Source organism: Pan paniscus, chromosome 12 (assembly GCF_029289425.2).
Source record: "Pan paniscus chromosome 12, NHGRI_mPanPan1-v2.0_pri, whole genome shotgun sequence".
NCBI classification, from domain to species: domain Eukaryota; kingdom Metazoa; phylum Chordata; class Mammalia; order Primates; family Hominidae; genus Pan; species Pan paniscus.
The window spans coordinates 119,166,527-119,173,730 of record NC_073261.2 but is presented as its reverse complement, the minus strand read 5'-3'; positions in this window follow the sequence as shown (position 1 = coordinate 119,173,730).

The window sequence follows — 7,204 nt, the reverse complement described above, 5'->3', positions numbered from 1 at the left end:
AGACCTGTGTGGACTCTGAGGGTCTATTGGTGTCTTTATGGAGTAACTGGAGAGAAGGCTCACCACGTAGACCCTTTATGGGTCACTGTTAAGATACATTTTTCTGTCCTTTTATCTTTTTAATTTTTGTGGGTAAATAGCAGGTGTATGTATTTATTGGGTGTGTGAGATGTTTTGATACAGGCATGCAATATATAATCATCACATCATGGAGAATGGGATATTCATCCCCTCAAGCATTTATCCTTTGTGTTACAAACAACCCAATTATAATCTCTTAGTTATTTTTAAATATACAATAAAATTAGCATTGACTACAGTCACCTCGTTGTGCTATGAAACAGTAGGCTTTATTCATTCTTTCTCTATATATATATTTTGGACCCATTAACCATCCTCACCTCTTCTCACGAACCAAAATCCTTCCCAGCCTCTGGCAACCATCCCTCTACTTTCTATTTCCATTAGTTCAATTGTTTTGATTAAAATGCGTTTTTTCTATAAGATGAGGGCTACAAAAAGACAGAACACGTAGTCACTAAATGAGTGACATTGGATAGGGCAACGTCATGATTTATTATCCAAATAAGCTCAGTTGGTAGAGTGAAAAGAGGCAGCAACCAACTGGGCCTCTGAGCAGGCCTAAACTGACAGGCTTGTGTGAGCTCGCAGGACATCTGGTCCCCCCAGGCACGAAGGACACAGATTGAAAGTCCTCATTCCACACTTCTCTAGTGTTCTGAGGACTTGAAATTGCCATAGATGATGATTGTTTTGGATGAAAGGTTTGAAGGTTTCTTTAAAATGAAAGTATGAGATAGGCACCTCTGTAAAAGATTAGTTACAATAGTTTTACCAGATTAGTCGAATTCCCTGAAGGTGTTTGAGAAATGAGACATTGTGTTAGGCAACAGGAGGCTGTGCTAATGAATGAACTAAAGTAATCATGGCCCAATACTAGAAAACTTTCTCTCTTACTCATTGTTTTAATTTCCTAGGGGTGCTCTAAAAAAATACCATGAGCTGAGTGCCTTTAAACAAGGGAACTTTATTCTCTCAGGATTCTGGAGGACAGAGACCGAAAATCAAGGTGTCACTAGGCCATGCTCTTTCCCTGGGCTCTAGGAGAGAATCTGTCCCATGCTATGCTCTTAGTTGCCAGTGTTACCGTCAGTGCTTTGAACACATCACTCCAGTCTCTGCCTCTGTCACCGCATGGGCTTCCCTCCGTGTTCTTCTCCTCTTCTTATCAAGACACCAGTCATGTGGATTAGTACCATCCAATGTCCTCCATCTTAACTGGATAACACCTACAAAGACCTTATTCCCAAATAAGGTCACATTTGCAGGCACCAGAGGTTAAGGCACTATTTAGGAGGGAACAGTTCAACCTACAGCAGAACTTTGGGTCAAGAAGCCAAATAATTTTGAGAGATCAAATAAGATGGCACCAAAAGCCCCAGTGACGTGGGTTTAAAAGTGACAAAAGATGATCAAACAGAGTGTGTAGGAAAGAGGTCATGAGAAGTTTATCTCTGAAAGGAAGGAAGCTGGAAGGAGGTGAAGGATTGAAAGGAGGAGATTTAAATATGCATAAAAGCCAGTAGTAAGAATCTAGTTGAGAAGGTAAGTTTTAATATAAAAGAAAAAAAAAACAGTATAAACATCACATTAGGCAGCCAGAAACAAATCCAAACCATTGGTGTAGGCCTCAGCTTTGGGGAGGAGAAATGACCCTTCTAGCAAAAGTAGAGGAATATAACAGGATCCTGATAGGTTTATACTGCAACTTACAAAAATGAGAAATGTGTAGGAGTTCGAGCAGGAGACTGGCTCACTGGGGTGGGCTGGGGAGGAGGCACTGGTGGGAGAGAGGAGCTTTAGGTAGGAGAGAAGGCTGGTTATGGTAGACTCTGCGTGAGTGAGTGGCCAGGAAAATGGAGTTGCCAGGTGATATGGTTTTGCTGTGCCCTATTCAAATCTCATCTTGAATTGTATTTCCCATAATCCCCACTTATCATAAGAGGGACCCAGTGGGAGGTAACCAAATCATGGGGGTGGTTAACTCCATGCTGTTCTCCTGATAGTGAGTTCTCATGAGATCTGATGATTTTTTTGAGACAAGAGTCTTTCCCTGTCACCCAGGCTAAAGTACAGTGGCACCATCTCGGCTCAGCGCAACCTCCACCTCCTGGGTTCAAGTGATTCTCCTGCCTTAGCCTCCCAAGTAACTGGGATTATAGGCACCCACCACCATGCCTGGCTAATTTGTATTTGTAGTAGAGACAGGGTTTCACCATGTTGCCCAGGCTAGTCTCAAACTCCTGAGCTCAGGTGATTTGCCCACCTTGGCCTCCCAAAGTGCTGGGATTACAGGTGTGAGCCACTGCGCCTGGCCAATCTGGTGGTTTCCTGGGGGACTTTTCCCCTCCTTCATTCTCATTCTTCTCTCTCCTGCCATCTTGTGAAGAAAGACGTGTTTGCTTCTTCTTCTGCCATGATTGTAAGTTTTTGAGGCCTCCCCAGCCCTGCAGAACTGTCAATTAAACCACTTTTCTTCATAAATTTCCCAGTCTTGGGTATGTCCTTACAGCAGTGTGAGGATGAACTAATACACTAGGGCTGCTGAAGACCAACTTGAAGTGGTTCCTGAGACCAGAACTTAAGACTCCTATGTGGCATGGTCTTGCAAATGGGAAACCTAGAAGCTGGAGGCTTGAAAACAAAAAATAAATTAATTGATTAATTTAAAAAAATCAAATGGACAAACAAGTAATGCCTGGGTTTGTGAGCTGAGGGGCCTGGGGTCTAGTGAGGTATAAAGTAGAAATGTTGTTTCCTGGTGATCCCTCACCCTCAGCAGCCAGGACTCTCAAGCAGGCTTGGTTCACCCAGCTCTGCTGCTTGACAAGCTCATTCCTACCTCCGTGATGCATTTCTTCTCCCAACATTAACCATAAGGTCCACAAACATAAGAATCACGACTTTCAATTGCTTTTGGCAGCACTCAGGATGATATTGTATGTTATATATATAGGAATTGATCCATACGCATTGCTAGATGGATTTTTGGCCCGTATTTACATATGTGTAAATATATATGTAGATTATATATAATATGAAAATGTACATTCTATTCTTAATTGGTGGAAGTGTATCTTAATTATTTACACATTGTACCGAAGTTATACAAGTGAATTCTAGTTAAGAGATATGATAATTTCCTAACAATTTTGCTTTTGTGTTTTTTAACATAGATTTTCCTGATGATTTTGATAATCCAATCAATGAAAATTAATTAGATAACCTTTTCTAACAATTGTCAATGTCCTAATTTTATCTAGTATTTGGTGTTCATTTTCAATTTTTCTATTTCCAAACAAAAAAGAGTCTTCATTTTTGAATATACAGTAAAGTTTCTTAATGCACAGGCATTAAATGTGGAGTGATATAGTGGTTGGATTCTTGAAAACATCACTGTAAATTGTCTCTATGAAAGATATAATCAACAGTGTTTCATCATTTGAAATAACTTCACAGTGAATACTCCTGTGAAGTACAACACACACACATACAAATCCTTTCATAGTATAATCATCCTTCAGCTTGAAATTTTCCTATTGATTACACGTCAATATGTAGAATTTCCCTAAAGAAAGTTTCACCTTAAGGGGCAAAGATGGAATATTAATCTCTGTATCCTCCTTAGTGCCTGAGGCACAATGAGCACTATTATTGCTTAATTAAATTTAATTTTAACAAGGCTGAGCTAAGCTTACCTTTGCATTAAAAACAAAAGACAATTTGCTGTGAAAGTTAATAATGTCAGCCAAGGAGCTATTCAGTGTAGCATATAGAAAAGACTGCTCTCAAATACTTGAGAGGCTGCTAGTATGATACAAATATTGATCCACTAATTTCCAACCATTCATTATAATTCATTAAAGTAGGGCCAAAGGACCTTTCCTAGGAATCACTCACCACTGGACATAGGATATGAAGTTAACAAACGTTTTTTCTTAGGACAAAAATCACCCTTTGTCTGCTACTGCCATCACAACCACCACCATTATCACCACGTACACAGAAGAACAACACTGTCTAGCAAGGTTTCTTAATGCTAGTTGATTTTTCTTTTCTTCCCTTTCCCTCCACATACTTTGTCTGAATCTTAGGTCCTTCTGTACTTTTTTGCAACACTTAAGAACCAAGCTGCCTTCACAAAGATGGTTTTTCTCTTTCATTTTCTTATTTCCCCAAAGTAACAAACTTAGTGCTAACAAATATTTTGTCTGATTTTATAGGACAAGATATTCCAACATTGCTTTAAACAATGATCTCTTTTCAGTCCTTACAGATTCCCTTTGCACCAAGATGCCAGATTTAGAGACCCTCTGTGCAGACTTACAACAGGTTTAAATACTGCACCCCCAGGAATGGCAGTGGCTGGACAAACATTGAAAATAACACACAGGCCAGGCACGGTGACTCACGCCTGTAATCCCAGCACTCTGGGAGAATGAGGCTGGTGGATCAGGAGGTCAGGAGTTTGAGACCAGCCTGGCCAAGGTGGTGAAACCCTGTCTCTACTAAAAATACACACACACACACACACACACACACACACACACACACACACACAAATATTAGCCAGGCGCGGTGGCGGGCACCTGTCATCCCAGCTACTCGGGAGGCTGAGGCAGGAGAATCACTTGAACCTGGGAGGCAGAGGTTGCAATGAGCTGAGATCAGGCCACTGCACTCTAGCCTGGGCAACAGAGCGAGACTCCATCTCAAAAAAAAAAAAAAAAAAAAGAAAGAAAGAACGAAAATAACACCCACACAAAAAGCCACCAGACTATCAGTCACTCACTCTTAACAGACATCACTCCAAGACCTTCCTCCAGGCACCCCTACCAAAGGGGTCAAAGGACCATTTCGACAGATAGTGCTGCGCTATTCTGAAAGAGCATGAGTGTGACGTCCCCTGGCCCTGTCACGCAGCAGATCTGTCCCTACTCATTCATCAGCTCATCACCTCCTTCATCCGTGCAGTAAACAGAGATGAACTGAGCATGTGAAGGGTCCCAAAGAAGGTCATGCAACCTGTCTTAGTTTGCAAAACTGTAAAATGGAAATAGAAATACCTTCTTCCTAGAACTGATTCCAGTACCAAATAAGAAAACTTGTGGGAAACGTGGCATTTGTTTTTAAGTGCTGTGCAAATACAATTTTTTTTTTTTTTGAGACAGTCTCGCTCTGTTGCCCAGGCTGGAGTGCAGTGGCATGATCTCGGCTCACTGCAACCTCTGACTCCTGGGTTCAAGCTATTCTCCCACCTCAGCCTCCCGAGTAGGTGGGATTACAGGTGTGTGCCACTGCACACAGTTAATTTTTGTATTTTTAGTAGAGATGGGGGTTTCACCATGTTGCCCAGGCTGGTCTCGAGCTCCTGGCCTCAGGTGATCCACTCACCTCAGCCTCCCAAAGTACTGGGATTACAGGTGTGAGCCACTGCGCCTGGCCACAAATACAAATATTTTAACATTATTCTTAGTAAGGGACCCTTCATCACTGGGGCTTGTTAACTTTCAGTGATCAGGAGCCCAGTGACACTCACTCCTTTGGGGAAACATTTGCTTGGTCTTGTGAGTTGCTGCCTTCTAAAGGCAGATCTTTTGGAGGGGATGGTTTTCTCCTGTTCTGTTCATTAAGTGGTGGCAGAAATGTGGCCATGGAGGCATCAAATACATGTGCTATCATAGTCTCTGGGATGAGGCATGGTCTTTGGGATGAGGCCCTAAGATGGTCTCTGAGGGAACTGCTGAAACAGAGACCTGAACAAAATCAGGACAAGGGCTTAGGTCAAGAGAATCAGCATTTGGTGACATGAGACAGAGGAGTGATGGAGACCTGAACCTTGCAGGGTAATCAGGAAATACCCAGAGAGATGAGGAGAGTCAGGGCACGGGATGGCTCAGGATGTTCTGCATCAGAAGACAAGCCTCAAGCTGTGCTGCTGGGTGGGCCGCTCCTATTAGCTTCCCCTAGAGGTATTCCAGAGCACAGAGACAAGAGCTGTGCTCCGTGAGGACATGAGGGTGACCCAGGCATGCATTCACCTTCCTGGAAAATTGATGGAAAAGAAAGGAAGTAGCAGGTTGTGGCTCAGTCAGAAATGAGGTGCAAAGAAGAGGGACCCGGGCATTTGTCCCTTTTGCCCCAAGAAGGGGAGAGGCCCTGCCTGGAAACACTAACAGAACTGCAGCACAAAGAGAGACCTGAAGACCACCATCCAGTGTTTCCCGGCTCTTATTCACAGAGCACATCAGTATCTACAGACAGAGCTCACCCAGGGCGGCCCCAGCATAGCTTGAAGTGGCAATTTCACTGCACCCAACATTTCTATTTTATCTCAAGTTTTGTTTTAAAGCTTCATGTGAAATTGGCGTTATTTTCATAACATGTTCATGTTTTTTCAATATAAAAACATGTTTTAAATTTGTTACTCATTACTTATTTAGGGATTTTTCCTTATCTTCAAGGACTATTGATACTCCAGGAAGATTCTTTAATTCATCCCATGAAGTACTTACTGGAAACTTCTATGTTTTGGATCAGTGATCTCTAATAGCTCCCCAAATATGCAATTTTAAGTTCTGTAAGTTTTCTGGTAACCACAGTTAAAACATAGGATGAAATTAATTTTACTAATCTAAATTAACTAAGCGTATCTGAAATATTATGTCAATATATAATTAGTACAAAAATTGATAATGCGATTGTTTTCTCTCCAGCAGAAGTCTTCACGTTTCAGTGTGTACTTATACTTCTACCACATGTCAATTCAGACTAGCCACATTGCAGGCACCAAATACCCAAAAGCGCCTAGTGGCCACCATATTGGACACAGTTCTAGATACTGTGTATGTCCACACAGATATAAATATTTACTCTTATATGGCAATATATGCTGCAAAGGACAATCACATTTTTTTTTCAGAGAAGACCATTTTTAAGATGTAATATGAAGCCTATTATCTTAAGAGTGAGGAGTCGGCCTACAAGGAGAAGGGGAAGAACATAACAGGCAGAGCAGATGTTATCTGTGAGGATTCTAATATTGGAAAGAGCCATGTGCATTCAGGAAATTGAAAGAGGCGAGTGTGTCCCAAGCTGAGAGTGTAGGAAGGAGTGATACAAA